The 19,538-nt window shown below is 36.7% G+C and overlaps 1 pseudogene; it reads right to left on the bottom strand.

Moving 5' to 3' along the window:
* Positions 1-16,220, bottom strand: part of LOC130859254 (4-hydroxybenzoate polyprenyltransferase, mitochondrial-like) — a 167,281-nt pseudogene extending 151,061 nt beyond the window's left edge.
* Between the last annotated feature and the right edge of the window lie 3,318 nt (positions 16,221-19,538).

Below are 19,538 nucleotides of genomic sequence, written 5' to 3'. Positions count from 1 at the left end.
TCTGTCCCATTTTTCGCTCTTCAGTCCTTTTGGAATTCCAATTACACATAACAGATTACTTGATTTTGTGCCACAGATCATTGAGGCACTTTTGTTTCTTGTCATTTTCCTATCTCTGTTGTTCAGATTAGATAATTTCTACTGAACATTTTCCACATACATTGATCCTTTCTTTGGCCATCTCCAATCATCTGTTGATCCATTTCAGTGAACCTTTTATTTCAGATATTGTGCTTCTAACTTCTAGAATTTCTATTGGGTTATTTTTTACATTTCCCATTTGTCTCCTGAGATCCTCCATGTATTCACTCAATTTGATAGTAGTTTCCATTTGAATTTTGAATATGTTTTAAATAGCTGCTATAAAATTCTTTTCTAGAAATTCCAGCTTCTGGGTTATCTTGAAATCTGGTTTTATTGACTTTTTTCTTTTACACATGGGCCACATTTCCCTGCATTTTTTTCATATATCTAGATATTGTAGATAATACTTAATAGAATTCTGGATTCCATTAGCTTCCTCTGAAAAATGTTGATATTTGGTTTTCAGATAGTAAATTATTGGCTATTAATCTTGAATTATGGAGGCTTGGTTTTCGGCTTCTCAGAAGAGATCTGTATTGGTTTTATCTTTGTTCAAGATAGATATTTTAGTCCTGCTACATCATCTATAGCCTTTAAAGGCATGATCTGGTGGTATTTCACTTAGAAAAACCCAAACTCAAAATTTTATCTTTCTTCGATGGGAAGAAACTGAGGCATCTGTCCAGTTAATTCAGCCTTCCACTTGATGATTTCCACGCTGACCCTTAGAGCCTTTTTCATACATGCACAGTTCAGGAAAACACTCAACCATGTGAGGATGGTTATGTACAGATTTGGGGCCTATTCTTACAGTGTCCTCTTTTTTTCTCAGGATTTTTATGCTCAATTTCCAGCAACTCTAGCTTCTGAGACCTTAAAGCAATGAGGCAGCAGTTTTCTGCTTGAGTTCCAGTCACTTCATGCCACATGGACTGGAACGTGCTTTAGTGAAAAGTGGAATTCACTTTTAAAATATAATTCCCTTTAATTTTATGTCTTTATTTGATTGCCCATGGCTTCAAATAATTACTTAAAAATATTTTGCTTAGAGTTTATAACTGTTATCTGGGAGATCGTGAAGTTATAGCAATAAAAGTTATGCTAACACACCAAAACCAAAACTTTTCTTGATTTATATTTGTAAGTAAAAGAAAATAACCAATTAAAAAATGAAGATAGAAGGAAATATAAATGATAGTAATTTACTGGCTTATTAGAATAGTATTTGTAAAGTGCCTTCTAGTGGTTTTTTGAGTTTTAGCTCTTTGGTTTTGTTTTTATTTGAATAAATGTTAAGAATTTCAAGTAGTTCAATCGAACTATGAAAGAAGTCGACAAAAAGAAAAAAAAGTCATAGAAATATGGAATATGACTTTATAGCCCATGCTAAAATCGGATTTTTTTGACTGAGCCTCACAATAAGTTTATTAAAATAAGGCTACATGGAACCACTTCAGTTACTATGATCTGAGACTTCAAGGAAGAAATAATTATGAACTTTAACACTTTTTAATCAGATTCTGTAAAAAGTAAGATTTCTCTGCTTATGATTAGCAGAATTATACCATCAATAATAAAATGTCGGGCAGTGATCACTGTGTGCAACTGCATTTGCTAAACATATAACAAGTACGTGTTCAGGGGATATTCACGAGGAACGATTGGTGTCGACAGATGTAATTTTATGTTCTTTTTCAAAATCCTTCTTAAATTCTTCAGAATACTTGCAGACAGCTTTAACTGCCAGAGAGTAGAGTAATCAGCTAGTTCACCTTGACTGGGAAGGGAGGTTCGGTTTCATAAAGCCAAATTTGTACTCTTGTGATTTCAGGGCAATTTTCTTTTGCTTCTATACATAATTTCAGGAATCAAAATTAATTCTTCCTTATAGCTATCCCTATAAAATTTGTTCTAGTAAATGGAATTAAATAGAAATACAATTCTGTTCAAAGAGTAAAATAATAATTATCTCAGCCTAAACATTGAATTTCCTAACTATGCCAATGTTGTAGCCAATCTTTTCTATTATTTAAGCTTGGTTCTTTTTTCTTAAGCCCTCTTTTTCTTATTGAGCTTGCAAATACATGGAAAGGCTGCCTGTAGGAGGATTAAAAAGTAATTTTCTGGGAAAATACTTTTACTCAATTAAGCACTTCTTTTAAAGATAAATATTAAGAATTATGTGCACAATTATAGTCTGTTAAGCTAAGCTACTATACCCCATTGGATAAATCTGTATTCATACTTTATTTTCTCAGCCCAATATTGTTTACAAAATAGACTAGAAATATTATGCAATTCAAGTTTGAAATACATGTTATCTATAAGAAAAAAACCCAATGTTATTAAATTGGCTAGTCATAAAATTTTGTTTATATGTTTTTTCTTTGTATACATATTTTTATTCCTAACAGTTTTCATTTTGGGGGGGTTTCTATGCAAATAGTAACACTAACTCAAAATGGTCCTTGCTAAGAACTTCTCAGTATTGGTCAATTAGACCAGATATTTGGATTTGTCTCTGTGGCTCCAAGATAGTATTTCTCTCTGAAGATGCGAATGAGTTTTTATCAATATTTATCTTATAGTGTGTATACATGTGTGTTTTTTCCTCTTATCTTAATCATATGCCTCTCATTCTCCTTCTCTCCCCAACTCCCCTTCCCACCTCAGTCTATCATTTCCGTTTCATAAGACTTTATTTTGTTAGTGACCTTCTTTCTAATTCATCACACTCTCTGGGCACATGTTCATTTTTTGCCTGCCTCCACGAAGTGCAAGTCTTCTTTTTAAATCCTGTTTACTGTTAATTATTTTCCCCCTGCTCATCAATCAGGTAGAGTAATATTGGACTTCCTGGTATTTCTTTTACACTTACTGGTTCAAGAAGCAAAGACAGAAGTCATGCATTGGGTGAAGAAAAGTGTGCACATCTAACTGTGGGCTCTTTTGTGCGAATTGTTATGTCAGGTCCTCATCATTCTTAATATTTATCGTGCTTGTCGCTGCTGCTGCTGCTGAAGTGTATCCACAGTTTTCAGTAATTTGTATCTTGTTGAACACTTATTGCAGCATATGGGACACAGAGGTTTGTAGTTATGTTTTGGCTCTTAACACCTCTTACCTCCTACTACACATGTTAGTGACTGTTCTGTTTTATATTTTGGAATAGTTTAACACATATTTTATCCAAGATACCTAAAATAATTGTGCTATTTATATAATAACAATTGCACTAATACAATTAAGCAACAGCAAAATTTGATTAGATTACCTATTACCTATTCCTGTCACCTGTCTCCGATGATATTTGCTCAATATTGAGTTGGATTTATATATATAATGTGATTGAATTTTTCTCATGCAAATACTGCATACAATATGGCATTTTGTTAGCTGTAGCTTCCTCAGATTTAAGGGGGTAAAGTTTGTTCATTTCACCCACAGGTACATGCCATTTATTGTAATTTATTTGCCAAAGTGCTGCCTGCGAGAGCTAGAGTCACATTCATCTTCTTGTCCAAATCCTCTAAATTTGTTGAAACATTTAAGAGGCAATGTCAACAATGATTCAATTAAAGAAATCACGCCAAGAGATGTTTGGCATGGTGTACAATCTAGGTTGCAGTTAGGTTTTACCTCTTCCTTATGTGCCAAATCAACTCCATCAGCATTGCTTCTCTACTGTCCTATGTTGCGTAGGATGTCAAGGGCCTGTTCTTTCTCAAGAAGGAAGAGTAATGGATTAATAGTCAAGGAACTAGGAGTGGCAGCCCTTTTGCTGTTCACTTTCCAACATTAGTGTATACCAAAGCACTATTTATTTACACAATTTGTTCACTTTCCTAACACTATGAGGCTATGAGCCCAAATAAATTATTCACAGATGGTATAAACATCTTACTAAGGAGAGTCTAAAACAACCAGATAGAAGATATTAAATAGTCTTAAATATAGTAAAAGTTCTTAGTGTGTAAGGCTGAAGAGAGACTAGCATATATAAGAAGAAAGGGTTTTCTGTATTTGGAAATTACCAAAAGAGAAAAGTTCTAAAAAAGTTTGCTTGACACAGGGAGATCAATTCGATGATTGGTGATGATTTAGAGGGCTGGGATAGGGAGGGTGGGAGGCAGTCGTGGGAGGGCGGGGATATGGGGATACACGTATAAATACAGCTGATTCACTTTGGTGTACAGCAAGAACTGGCACAAGAGTGTAAAGCAATTATATTCCAATAAAGAGCTTAAAAAAAAAGTTTGCTTGACAGATGTGAAAAATGATTGTTATCTAGAATTCCTAAATAATGACTAAGGAAGAAATGATGAAATATCTATAAATTCAAATTTTAAAAATAGGAAAGATTTAAAGAAATAAGTGTTGAACATTGAGTTGGAAGTCACCAGCATCCCTAAAAGCATCAGTTACTCAGCTTCTGTTTGGACTCTGGAAATGGTGAGAAACTCGTTGTCTCATGAGCAAGCCTATGCCTTCATTAGGCAAATTTAACTGTCATTTAAAAAATAGACAACATTTATTTCTATAGAATTTCCACATACTGGTAGACTTATGAAAATTGAAAGCAAGTGACAAGCTACAGCTATCATTCCTTACCGTAATATATATTTTATTATCTGATTTTTGGGGAAAGTAAAATTCTGCTTTATTTCTAACTGCATGAAGACACTGTCAGGAACATAAACAGAAAAGGAGATAAGTAATCTAAGGCTGTGACTTTCCAATCTCATCCAAGTTGAGCTTTGTTTAAGTTTGAGATGAAGTTATGTATGTTCCTTTTATTGTGACCTATCTTACTGATAAAGAATTCCATTATTTTTTCATCCCTTTACAAAGTATAAGGATATTAAATTTCCAACTTCTCGCTAAGTAAGTTTTAAGATATAGCTCATAAGTCTGTTTCAGGAAGGGGGACCCCTTCCAGGGCCCAAGAGGGGGCTCTTGTCTAACACTGGGAAATGAATGGTCCTAGGAGACACACATGCTGACAGAGCAGGAGGCTTTTTTTGGGAAGGGGTGTCCGGGTGGAGAGCAGCAGGATAAGGGAGCCCAGGAGAACTGCTCTGCCGTGTGGCTCGCAGTCTCAGGTTTTTTTTTTTTTTTTTACAGTGTTACTTGTTGGTTCTGGTGTACTCTTTTTTTTTTTTTTTTTTTTTTTTTTTTGGGGGGGTACACCAGGTTCAATCATCTGTTTTTATACACATATCCCCGTATTCCCTCCCTTTCTTGACTCCCCCCCCCGTCGAGTCCCCCCCACCCTCCCCGTCCCAGTCCTCTAAGGCATCTTCCATCCTTGAGTTGGACTCCCTTTGTTATACAACAACTTCCCACTGACTATTTTAAAGTTGGTAGTATATATATGTCTGTGCTACTCTCTCGCTTCGTCTCAGTTTCCCCTTCACCCTCCGCCCCCTCCCATACCTCGAGGATTAACCTCCAAAATATACAAGCAGCTCATGAAGCTTAATACCAAAAAAGCAAATAACCCAATCCACAAATGGGCAGAAGACCTAAATAGACATTTCTCCAAAGAAGACATCCAGATGGCCAACAAACACATGAAAAGATGCTCCACATCACTCATCATCAGAGAAATGCAAGTCAAAGCCACAATGAGGTATCACCTCACACCAATCAGAATGGCCATCATCACAAAATCTGGAAACCACAAATGTTGGAGAGGGTGTGGAGAAAAGGGAACTCTCCTGCACTGTTGGTGGGACTGTAAGTTGGTACAGCCACTATGGAAAACAATTTGGAGGTTCCTTAAAAAACTACAAATAGAACTACCATATGATCCAGTAATCCCACTCCTGGGCATATACCCAAAGAAAACCATAATCCCAAAAGAAACTTGTACCATCATGTTTGTTGCAGCACTATTTACAATAGCCAGGACATGGAAGCAACCTAAATGCCCATCAGCAAATGAATGGATACAGAAGATGTGGCATATATATACAATGGAATATTACTCAGCTATAAAAAGGGATGAGATGGAGCTATATGTAATGAGGTGGATAGAACTACAGTCTGTCATACAGAGTGAAGTAAGTCAGAAAGAGAAGGACAAATATTGTATGCTAACTCACATATACGGAATCTAAAAATGGTACTGATGAACTCAGTGACAAGAACAAGGATGCAGATACAGAGAATGGACTGCAGTCTCAGGTTTTATGGCAATAGAGTTAGTTTCCGGGTGGTTTCTGGTCAGGCCAGTCACCTTGCTTGTGCCGTATTTGGTCTGACTCAGGGTCCTTCCTCCTGGTGGCACGTGCATTTCTCAGCCAAGATGGATTCCAGCATGAGGCTTTCTGCGAGGTTGGCAGGACATATCATCTCCTCCCTCCTCCTTTAGGCCCCTCCCGGATTGTGCTGGTTAGTTTTCAGTGGCAGCACCGAGTTCTTTATTAGGCCCTCCTGTTGTGAAACAACTCAGGCAAGCGGTTATCATCCTGCCTAGCCAAGGTGGGCAGTTTTGGTCAGCGGTTCCCAAGTAAGTCTATCATCAATCTTGAAATGTACCTTGAGGCCATATTTGTGTGTACAGCTAACTTAACTCAGTTATTAAACACTCTTCTATTGTTATTCTAAGCTTTTTTTTTTTTTTACCTTTCTTGACTGATAATAAAGTGACTTTGTGATGGTGGCTCCAGTGATGTGCAGGGGTGGATTACAGTGTCTCAGCCCTCTTTCCTCAACACCTGCCTCGATCCATTAGTCTCTAAATGTCCGTTATTCCTTAAAACATTCCAGAGGTATTCTTGTTGGGATTTCCAGAAGGTCCTCTTAAATAACATTGTTCTTTCCTACCCAGTTCTGAATAATTTGAGAAATAAAAAAGGAATGATAGTGTGGGAGCCAAAATATTGCCTTCGTTACTGCTAATGAACAGGTTATGGTAGTTGGTCTGTTCATTTGGCAAACTAATGTTCCTATCACCCCTGCCCTGAAGGTTGCTGGCAACCTTGGATCATTGGAAGAGGCCACCATCCCAAAGAGGCAGGAGCAGAATGTGTGTTTCTGCAGCAGACAGCTTCCTCTCAAGAGGAAGGAAGGCAGAGGTGAGTCAAGTGCCTGGTTAAGTGCCTCACGTTTACATGTCAAACAGGTCATCTCACCTTCCTAGTGACAAAGAGAGGTGACTGGTTTGTTGAGAAAAAAATTCTTCCTCAAGGAAGATAAGAGTGGTGGTGGGGGAAGTGTTCCCAATTACCGCACACAGTGAGAGGATGTGGTGGGGCGGGGGGGTCTTTCTCTGCTGGTCACAGAAGCTTCAGAGCACTGTTTTCTTCCAAAAGTCTACTGTCCCAAAGGGATATCAGGTGAGGTTAAAAAATTTTAGTTGATACTATTTTTTACACTATTTGACTAGTTTTTCTTCTAGCTTACCCATTTTTTTCTTCTAAGGGCAGTCACAACACCCAAAACTCAGCAAGTGCCTGGCATTACCACTGTGTTCCAACACTTATGCTTTTATAGCCATTTATTAATGGTTTCCTCACTTCCTTTAGTGTTTTGTGTTAATATTACATTTTAAAAATCTCTAGTTATTTTTGACGAAGTATTTATATCATGGCTTCCTCAGAGCAAGAGAGGTTCTTAGTAAACATCACCCCATACTCACATTTTAAATATAAACTGTCCAGAGATGCAGATTTACATGAGGTCTCAAAATTAAGGTAAGCAACCACTTTATAAAAGAAAACAACCACTTCCTGATTATAAGGAAGTGTTAAGTGTTAAGTAACTAAAATATATATACTTTTGAATATACTTATTTTGTAAATGTGTATCTCATTTGATGCTTACAACTCTGGAAGTGTGTAATATTATTGTCCTGACTTTATAGATAAGGAACTGAGGTTCAAAGGAATTATGCTGGTATTATAATAGAATACTTGCTTGGATTTGCGATATAAGAAAGGAGAGCTAGAATATATAAATTTTATCAAACTGGTGTTCAACTAATTCTTCATTTCAGTAATGTAGCCTATTTGGAGACTTTCTAAGATTCGTTAGCACAAATGACATTGCTCTCAGCTTCCTATACATTAGGTTTTGGTGAGTTTAGTTTTCTTAGGGTAGCCAATCAATTACTATTTCAGCTGCTTTCCAGCTTCCGAAATATGGTTGCTGTTTGCTTCTCTACTGTTCTTTGGCTTTTGAATTTAACTTTCCTTACTTGTAATTTAGTGAGATTTTAGTAGGGAGCAGAAGCAAGGAGGTGGGTTCAATCTGTCATCTTTAACCAGAAGCTATATTTGGTGAAGATTTTGGTTTTGATTAAATTAAGCCAATAAACTAAACTCAGACTTTCTTCAACATAAATTATTTTTTCATGTTCCCTATATTCTGCCTCTAGGTATTTAAAGAACTTGTTGTTTTTTACCTATTGTATGTTCTAAGAAGTCATGTTAGTGTAACAAAAGTTAATAATTTTCTGTTATTTATGTGCCCAGACAATTAGAGAATTCCCTTATTAATTTCAAACTGCTTAGTTTTCTAGGTAGGTAATAAATCCTTTTTTAGTGATACTTTACTTTTGAAATATACTTTTATCTGATATTCAACTAGATGTAGACAATCAACTGAGTTATGAAATAAACACCTTCCACACCTTTATTTGTATTTAAACAGATTACACAGCATTGGAATTAGTTGCACCTTTAAACTCTGAATATATATTTATAAAATTGTCTACCTCTGGAGAGCATTCTTGAATTGGTATCTGACTTTTAAAAATTCTGCTGTTTTATTCTTTATTCTCTCTCTCTTTTTCTCACTCTCTCTGTATAAATAAAACAAATATATTTATACAATATATATAAATGTATTTGATATATTTTGTATATAATTATAGAAAATTTTTCATTTTACCCAAATTTTTAAATATTCTATGTATAATTATGTAAAATATAAATTATAGTTTTTATAGTATCTTGCCTACACTTATTACATCTCCTGTTGATTGCATTATCTGTTTCTCTCCTTGATTAGATTTTTCAGATGGCTATATATTTTTTGGTGAAAAAATTCTCATTTGCATAATTGTACTGCTTTTTACACATTTTATCTTTAATATTTTCCCTCATCATTTTCTTCATCATTTATTAATCTAGTGAGTTGAATATTGATCTCATTGATTTTAATTACTCATTTTCACAATAAAATAAAGTTAAGAATTGACAGGTACAGCTTTGGGTACCTTTCACATTGTTGTCAGAAAATGTGGTTTTCTTCTGAATTATCTGGAATTATAATGATGGTTTTGTTTTGGGTCGAATTGTGTTCTCTTCAAATTTTTATGTTGAAATTCTAACCCTCAGTACCTCAGAATTTTCATTATTTGGAAATAGGAATGTTGTAGATGTAGTTAAGATGAGGTCATTTTGCAGTGAGGCAGGCCCCTCATCCAACATGACTGGTGTCTTTGGTAAAAAGAACCTCGTGTGGAGGGATAGACATGCACACAGGGACACAAAGACACGATCGGGGCAATGCGCGTGCAAACAAGAAGCACCCGAGACTGCAAGCAAACCACCAGCAACTAGGAGGGAGGCCCGGAACTGATGCTCCCTCCCAGCCTTCAGAGAGACCCAATCCTGTTGACCCCTTGATCTCAGATTTCTAGCCTCCAGAGCTGTGAGACAATACATTTCTATTATTTAAGCCACTCTGTAGTACTTAGTTATGGCAGCCCTGGGAAACTAATGCAACTACGATTTTCCTTATACTATATAAGGCTTTATAGTGTAAAAGGATTTTTCCATTGAAAAAAAGCAGGTGTGAAATAGTTTGAATTTTTCTGTTTAGATTAACACTAAGTATCATGATTGTTAGAAATATTCCAAAGTCACTTGAAGTTTTGATCTTTCAGAATATAAAATGTGATATATATCAACTTCTTTATTCAATAATATTTACCTAGCTTCTAATGTACCCAGCATTGCTATGAGTGCTGGGGAAATTACAGGGAACAAGTTTCACATGAGGCCTTACATAAGGCCTATATTTATGAAACTTAATATAAGTATCAGAGGAAAACAGGTAATAAACACATAAGTAGATTTTCAGATTGTGTTAGATCCTGTGGAGGAAATATGCAGAGTTGTAAATCATGCAAAGTAAGCAGGGTAAGGCATGGAGAATGGTTCAAAGAAGGCCTGCCTGAAGGGATAACATTCAAACCAAGACTCATAGATTGAGATGGAGCCAGCCAGCTGGAATAGTGAATGCTCATTCTGAGCAGAAGCATCAGTAAGTTCAGTCTGCAAGGGGAGAGTGAATATGACCTGTTCAGAAATGGAAAGGAGACCAGATTGGCTGGAGCAAGGTGGAAAGTGGTTAGAGAAGTAGACCAGGAACAAATCACGTACAGCAGGCAGTGGACTCTTCTGTGGTTTGGCCTCTAGTGTTCATTTCTAATTTTCTTGGTAAGGAAACACAGCCGTCTTCTGGGGAAACAGTTCCTCCCTCAGTCTCAGTCCTATGCAGAATCTCAGCTTAGGTCTCTCCACCCAACTTTCCTGGAGATGGATACTTGACTTGGGCTTGGCTAAGAAGCTTTCATATTACTCTGTCATGTGCTTGTGACCAAATCAAAGGAGAGACTCCTAAAGGTGAGATACGCTCTCTTCCGCAGCATGAGAACCATGCATTTCATCACCGTGTAGATACCTAGTTATAATGCAGAGAGCCAACCAAGAGTCAGAGAGCGTGGATTCTGTAGACATCATCTAAGTCCTTCATTCAGGGAACTCTGAAGCCAGATCTATCCTAATGGGACACCTGTTTTGAGTTGGGTTTTCTATCTATAGAAAGAGATTTTTATATATATTAATTCTTCTTTATTAATTATATAGTTTAAATCATTTTCATTTTTTCTACTTATTCAGCTTTTGAGTGATACCAGTATTTGTAAATCTCTCACTGCAATTGTATTTCTGTCAATGTCACACTGCATTTCAACATCTCAATGTATATCTCTTCATTACAGCTCATACCATTTTTGATATAAAATGACCTGCTTTGACTGGTTTGATTATTTTGTTCTGATTTCACTTCTGCTAGTAGGAGAGGCCCAGCTTTGCTTTTGCTCTTTTTTTTTTTTTTTTTATTTTACTTTTAGGCCATTACCCATTCTTTTGTTTTTATAATTTCTTTCTTTTGTTCTTTTTAAAGTATTTGTTGTGAATTGATTATCATTAGTTTTTTTTTTTTTTTTTTTTTTTTTTTAAAGCAATCTGAATTCCTACTCTGATGTTCCAGGCATTACATGCCCTGGTTCTTCAGTAACTTCTGACTTCACAGGCAGATATGATCAGTCTCATTCATGTAGCTACACTGGCCTCCTTGCTAGTCTTTAAATACTCCTGACACATTTTCTATTTAATATATACCATTATCCAGCATACTTCATATTTTACTTAATTTATCTTGTGGCTCACCTGGCTCTCTTAGTAAAATGCAATACTATGAGGGAAGAGATTTCTGTCTGTTAATCGCTCTATACGTAGGACCTAGAATATTGCTTAGTATATAATAGGTGTGTACAGATACTTGTTGACTGAATGAATTGAAGATATATAATATATCTGCTTTTTAAAACTATAATATTTAATTTTGGCATGTAATTCATTCATTTTTTGCTTTCTAGCTGTTCATTTTTTTCTATATATATGAGTAGTCTTTTTTTTTTTTTTTTTTTTCTTGGCTGTGCCACGTGGCTTGTGGAATCTTAGTTCCCTGACCAGGGATTGAACCCGGGTCCTTGGCAGTGAAAGCATGGAGTTCTAACCATTGGACATCCAGGGAATTCCCAGTAGTCTTATTCTTATTTGCTTCTTAACTTCTGGAATTATTTCAAAGTTAGTCATATGCTTTTTAGTTAAATGAATGGCTTCCTTAAAGCTTTTCTGTGAAATTTATAAGTCAACACTATACTGCAGAAATTGGAGATTAAAGTCAAATCTTTGCTTCAGTACCTTCCAAATTTTAGACTTAGGCAAGTCCTTTAACCTCTCTGTGACAACTTCCTCATCCAGGTCCACAACACATGACATAAAATGGTGGAAGAGAAACACAATAACTATAAGAAAGTCACCTGCTTGAATAGCATATATGTCTTGCTAAACAGGAACAGTTAATAGTCCCTGCCTGATGCAGGAATAGGCTTTTGTGTTGGCTCTGCTCTTAAGGAAGAGGCTCCTTCTCCATTGTCCTCCATGACCACAACAGAGAAGGCTTTTTCTCTGTCTACACTGCTTTAGTAGTCCACTTCCTGTTGTGGTGAGTCGGTGGCCCTAGGATTGAACATTTACACATTATTGTCAGGTGTTTAAGTATCTTTCATCAACAGAGTCCCCTCAGAAACTTAGCAGTCTTTGAACCGTTGCCATTGTTTGGTAAGAAATCTAAAAGCACTACTATTCATTTAAAAGCCAATGTGACTAAGGAGGTGACACACGAGAGAGACCTTTGTGGTGATGGAATAATTTTGATTGTGGGGATATGTGACATAATGGTATAGGACTATATGCACACATTGTACTGACGTCTATTGCCTCGTTTTGATGTTGTATTATAGTTGGATAAGATGTAACTATTCCATTGGGTAAAACTGAATGAAAGGTACAAAGGACCTCTTTCCTGTTTTTTTGCAACTTTCTGTGAATCTATAATTATTTCAAAATAAAAAAATATTTAAAGCAAAATCCCCCCCCCAAAAAAACTTATCAGTCTTCTATAATACTTATTTGTTGGGCTAATAACTACAACCAAGATCTTGACTACACTTCGTGTTCTCCCCACTTCTAAGCTTTAGTTTAATGGTCTCTGCCTTGAGTCCAGGAGATAATGACCACAAATCAGATTTTCTTCTTAACCAAATTTGTTCCTTCTGCCTGGTGAAGAATGACCAATGAAGAAACCCTAGAATAGTCGTGGGTCTCACTCTCAATAATCATATTTGCTGCAAAATCGCTTACTTCCTGATTCTCTAACGGTACGAGCTTCAGCTCAAGGATAGAGAAATTGGTCTTATAAGCCTGGAAAAGCACTAAATGAGAGGACTCCAGCTGCTTAGAAGATCTGTTACAGACAGAACCATGTTCCTTCTCAAGGTTGCATTTTCTTTCCTTTCTCATGTCAGCTCAATCTTCCTTAAGCTAAATTTCTCTCTGTTGTCCCTTTCTGAAAGCCACAGTGTGAAACCAAAGCATCAAAATTTTGAATTTTTCATATTATTTTTTTCTACATCTGTATCTTTCTAGTAGGAGGCCTGTTATGCTAGAAATAAAGCAAAAGTGCTGGGGCGGAATGGTGTGAAGATAGACAATGACTATTGATTAAAACAGTCAGCAAAGTCTGCTACGCTCAGGGCTTCATAAACGTTTATTGAATTATCTTGCTTGGGTTGATAGTTGCTTCTAACAGCTCTTAATATTAATAATGTTTTGTTAAAGAATGTTTTGTTATTTAAAAAGTCTTTTCTTAACCTGTTTTCCCCCTGATGGTAATATGCTTGCATTACTTAGTATGATCAGGCTATCACATAAAATACCACAGGTTGAGTGGCTTGAAAAAAAACTTAAAAAATAAGTTTATCTTCTCACAGCTCTGGAGGCTAGAAGTCCAAGATCAAGGTGCCACCAGGCTTGGTTTCTGGTGCGATCTGTCTGTCTGACTTGCAGATGGCTGCTGTCTCCCTATGTTTTCACATGGCTTCTTCCCGGTGCATGAGTGGGGAGAGAGAGCTCACTGGTGTCTCTTTCTTCCTCTTCTAAGGATACCAGTCATTGGATTAGGGCCCACCCTTATAACTTCATTTAATCTTAATTACCTCTTTAAGGGACCTATCTCCAAATACAGTCACATTGAGGATTGGGGCTTCAACATATGAATTTTGGAGAGATAGAATTCCATCTATAACAATCCTGTTTTTAAGCAAAATTTTAGTAATAGGTAAGTTTCTCTTGAATATCTGTTGCTCTCACTGCAAATGACACATGACCACTTACAGGTCAGAGGAATTGCTCAGTAGTATTCATGAAATGGGAAACCTCTCACATTGAAAAGCAGATTAAGAAAAATTAATATAGAATGCATATTGAGAGGGGTCAGAAAGGTACAATCAAGTGATTATTGTGCTTGAAAATGTACGTTGAATTGTTAGACACACAACATGCCAAATGAATAGAAAGTCAAAGAGGTCTTAGGATATAGGAAGATACAGGAGAAAGTGGGAAGAAACTCTGAGGATTCTGCATTCTTGTAACCATGAAAATGATGCATTCTGGGAAATATTAAGTCTGACCAAGTAAGGTACAGGTTTCAATTAAGAATGAACTGTGCTTATTTCGTTCCTGGTTTCTTTGGCTATTGGACCCCTTTGCCAAGGTAAGCCATTTGTTATGAGTGCCTAATGCATTCTAGGCATGGAGGATACATCAGTGAATTAGATGCAGGTGATGCCACGGCCCATATCTCCTCAGCCTCTGGCCGTAGAGGACAGTTCCTGTGCCGGTTGACAGCGTTTCCTCTCCAGTAACTTTGCTTCTCAGTCTAAATGTTAGGCTTTCTCCAGAACTCAGGAAGTGGTTCACCCCACACAACTGACAGCCCAGGAGAACTGGGAATAGAGCATTAACAGGATACAGCCCCTCAATGAGAAAATTCTGAAATGTAATCAACTGCGCTATAATGCTTGTCTTTAAAATGTGAATTTGTTCCAACACAACCAATATCTTAAGGAATTTGAGCAGATCCCAAATATGTTGTTTGCGTCTGCATGATTTCTTCCATGAGAAACATTAAATTAAGGATTGACACACTCCCACCCATTGCCTATTTTTGTAAATAAGGTTTCATTGGGGCAGCAGAGGCATGTTTGTTTCTTTTAAACCCTTTGTGTGACTGTGGCAGGGTCTATATGTCCCTCAATACTGAAAATGTTTAGTCTCTGATCCTTTAAGAAAAAATATGATAATTCCTGATTAGGAGAAACATGCAACTGCCCAAAGCCAAAAAAAAAAAAAAAAGTATACATGCTCACACCTCGAACATCTACCAGTGACCTCGTGCACTGCATGTTATGAACCACATCCAGTCACTCCTAGCCTTACAACTTTCTATCAGAGTTCACATAATTCTTCTTCTACCGCTTTGTAGTAACACAAACTGCAACCCTTCCAGCATGCCCTTCCACAAGCAAACATCAGGCCTTCGAAGTAAAATGCCATATTTATGGTAGATTTTACGTATTTCTTAACCATTTAGCATGTGTGACACTATGCTACCATTTTTAAGGATTCTGTCTATTTTATGTGTGACTGATGAAGCTTTTGAGTATTGTGCTCCTGATTTCATTTTTCTCCATAAGCCCTGTGACTTTTATTGCATGATTTTGTACAGCAGAGTGATTTTTTTAGGAACACATATGCCACATTCTATCAGAACTGACTGTACTTTCTGCACTCTGTTTCTAAGAAGTTCTCCAGAAGAGTGAGTCCCAATTTGGCCAATCAGTGACTTGCTTATTAACAGACAGATGAAATGGCTTTTCTCTCTTCCCTGCCTCACTTCTCCCACTCCCTTCTTTGTGCTTCCTTGGATCACTTTTCACATAAGCAATTTGCTCCCAAGTCTTTGTCTCGGGCTCTAATCCTGGGGGAACAAATTAAGACAACAGGTTCCTGCCCTCATGGAGCATTCATCCTAATTTGGTAGAGAAACCATGATCAAGCAAATAAATGAACAATCAAACAAGATAAATACAGATTGGGGTGTTTTATGTAGACAATAGCCAGGGTGATGAGAGAAAAAAATGGGGGGGGGGGGTGGAGAGGCCACTTTAAAGAGGTTTCAGGGAAGGCCTCTCTGAGGAGGAGACATTTGACTTGAGCCGTGAAAGATGAAAGTGAGCCAACCAGGGTCAAATGATACTGGTGTTATAATGAGAAATGCTAGAGGCAGATCACTCGATGGAAGAGGACCAGTGTGGTACATAATGAAGTCATATCAGTGCTTGAGGATGCGTTGGGCACTGCAGTGCTTGTCATTGCTCTTACTGGTATGACGACGACCAGTATAAGTGCTCGCTGTCTTAATAAATCCATGTTATACTCACTGCATGGAAGCGACTTCAGCCTGAAAGACTGAAGTTCACACAGCATTCGTGAGTCAGCATAGGTGGGTACAAACTGTAGCAACTCACTGCCTCATTTGTTTTCCCTGCCCTACGAAAGTAGAATTTTCTATGAAAATTTACTGCTGTGAAAGAATTTTCAGAGAAAGATAAGAACCAACAAGTAGGATAAGAGTTCAACAAGTATGATATAAAACTACAAATATGTGGTACAGATAAAGCATCTAAAATGACCCTGGGGATCCCCAAGTCCCCAGTAGAGGCTCTCAAGGAACAGTGATGGCTTTGACATTGTATTGACAGTTATGATGGAGATTGGTCATAATCATGATGCTGAGTGTTTATCAACCCTCAGTGCAGGAAAAAAAAAAGAAAAATATTCTCAACTGGCAGACTTCTTGTCAATTTGGAAGAGACACACAATTTGAACATTAGGTATAGGACTAGCTCCTAAAACTTAAGGTACCATATCAAAAAGAAAGGAACAGAGGGAAGAAAGGATGGGTCAAGAGAAATGACATTCTGTGTTTCCACATGTCATCCCTCTTTGGCACATTTTGCATGTTATCCTACTCATTTTCATCATAACCATATGTGATAGGCTACCCAGTTTTTACATACAAGGAAACTACATCTTGGAGAGGTTCTATAATTTGCCCTAGTTCACAGAGCCCATTCAAACCAAAGTGTATCTGGCTGCATATTAACAGAGAAAAAAAATCAGTTACTGAGTATATAGACTGAGTGGATATGAGTAATTTTAAATAAAAGAACAAACATGGAAAAAAATTGAGTGCCAGCTTTAAGACTTCGTTTAGAAAAGGTTGGAAAGAAGACAAGAAATGCCGCAGTGGGACCTGAGGTCATCTCAAATGTATTGTGTGCTCTTTAACAGTGGGTTCGTTCTGGTGGATCATCACCTCTAATAAGATACACAGTGTTGGGCTTACTGTCAGCAATTAAACATTTGTGCTGATTTTGAAGAATTTTATGGACACAGTAGGGAAGCCAAACTGATTTAATTGTTTTGCTAATTGCTAATTAGCCTCAGTATAATGGCAGGTGTTTGCATTTGTGTAGTTAGGAAGAGGGCCAGAATATCATTTGCAAGGAATCCTACACTAAAATTTGAGAAGTGAGAACCGTATCAGTTGAACAAGTTCTGTACCATAAAGCAGGTGGTTTGAAATTTTTTAAGTTATAAAATTATAGTAAGATGCAGTTTCTCTGGCTCTTTAGCTCTTCTACCATCTTCATGAGAGTGCACTGATATATATCTAGACCTATCTATTCCTTTTTTGCACATTTAGGAATGTGGCTGTCAATGGGCTAATGGGATTATTAATATGGAGAAGTAAGGAACTAAAGTAAAACCCATCAATAGCAGTAGCTCCTCACCCTTTCTTCATCTTTTTCTTCTTTAAAACTCTTCTTTATCTCCATAAATTTCAAATTTAACTTTGTAAATTTCTCTTCATAAATTTAAATTTTAAAAAGATGTCTTCATTCTTTTTAAAAATCCTGTTATTATTTGCATTATAGTACACGACTCTACTTTGTGTTTAGTCTTCAAGTTAACAGATTTTCTGTGACAATAGGAATTCTCTGTACATAAATGCTGTTTGAAATTTTTTTATGTTCTACTTGAAAGACAAAACCCTATTACTGACAGAATGTCCTGTTGGTCGAATAGGTTAATCAGGATATCAAGAAGGTTGGGGAAATTGCTACAAACATACACTACACTGTATTATTTTTTTTCATAACTGTTTACCAACATGAAGAGGATGAAGAAGGAAGTAACTGTGCTAATCTTTATCTGAGTCATGTGTTTCCAGGAAACATCAGACAGTTAAGATATCCTCTCACCATTTTATTTTCTGAAATCTCATCATTTTATGTTTCAACAAATGGCTAACCTAACAACAAAGGACCTCCACCCTCTCTCATACTCCAGAAAAAACAGACTCACTTGCACCTCTGCTCAGTGATTCAGATTAGACCCATCCCTGTTCTTCTTCATGACTCCCATCAGACTCACTGATAACTTTCTTGTTTACCTGCCTCTATAAAACTGTTCATTAATGAAGATTCTCACTATTGCAAAAGCCTTAATAGAATCATATCCTTAACTGTCCAGTGCCTTTTATCTTTCAAAGAAAGTTGAATGACTTGGAGGAGATACTTGGATTTATACTTGGCAAAGGCTTTTACCCCACCCATTCTTCTTTGACTGAAGAACGTGGCATGTAGCAACTAGCTGGTTCTAGTCACACATTCTTGGCACAAACATGGCTCCTAAAGCAGAGGAGACTGTGTTGAAGTTCATCACCATGAAGTGCTATGAGTTGAGTATCATGGGATGACTTTCTACTCCAAACTATCTTATTCCTACCTTCCTGGTACACACTCACAGACCTAGCAAAGAAAACATACAAAGGTTTCAGTTCAGTGACTAACACATAGTGAATGCTCTATTAATAGTACTTTTTATGATTACTGTTCACCAAGTACTCACAATTCTTCTAGTCGATTACCCTTTCATTTCTTTGGCTTAGATGGCCTTCCACATCTGAGATACTCACTAGTAAATGCAAATCCTCTTGGAATGGGTGACATCTGAATCTATTATTGGAAAATATCTAGATTAATATGAATTACAACAACAGAGAAGCCAAAGCATTCTCTGTAGTAATGGGTGGCCAAGAAAGGAGAAGGTGCCACAAACAATCTGTTTATAATATGGCCTATTTATAATACTTGTCACTAAAGGTCATGGCTACATGTTAGAGTTTCATGTTATTAATAGAATAACAAATGTATACTTTCTACTCATATGTGCATAGAAAACATACTTTGCTTACTTTCTATAATGTATTGATATGTAACTTTCCTTAAAAACATTCCATTACCACATTACATATATATCCATGCTACTGATAGAAATATATATATATTTAATATGTATAGATTTATCTTTTTCCATATTTATCTTTTCCAGAAAAAACAAAAACAAAAAACTAGACCTAGTTCAGTCTGGTAAACTCGCTCGAATCTGATAATTTGGTCTCTTTCTCTTTCAGGCCAAAACAAATCTTGAAGATCCCTTCCTCTTCCTCCCTACTCCTTTCCTAGATTGATTGCCCCAGGGGGCAAAATTGCCCCTAGTTGAGAACAACTAGTCTACCATTGATCTATTTATATTTGAGCTGTGTTATTTTTCAGCTCTATGCAACCTTGGTTAGGTCATTCTATTACTATAGCCCTTAGATACCTCATCTATAAAATG

Source organism: Hippopotamus amphibius, chromosome 8 (assembly GCF_030028045.1).
Source record: "Hippopotamus amphibius kiboko isolate mHipAmp2 chromosome 8, mHipAmp2.hap2, whole genome shotgun sequence".
NCBI lineage: Eukaryota > Metazoa > Chordata > Mammalia > Artiodactyla > Hippopotamidae > Hippopotamus > Hippopotamus amphibius.
Note: the sequence above shows the minus strand (reverse complement) of the source record. Positions and strands in the feature narration are given on the sequence as shown.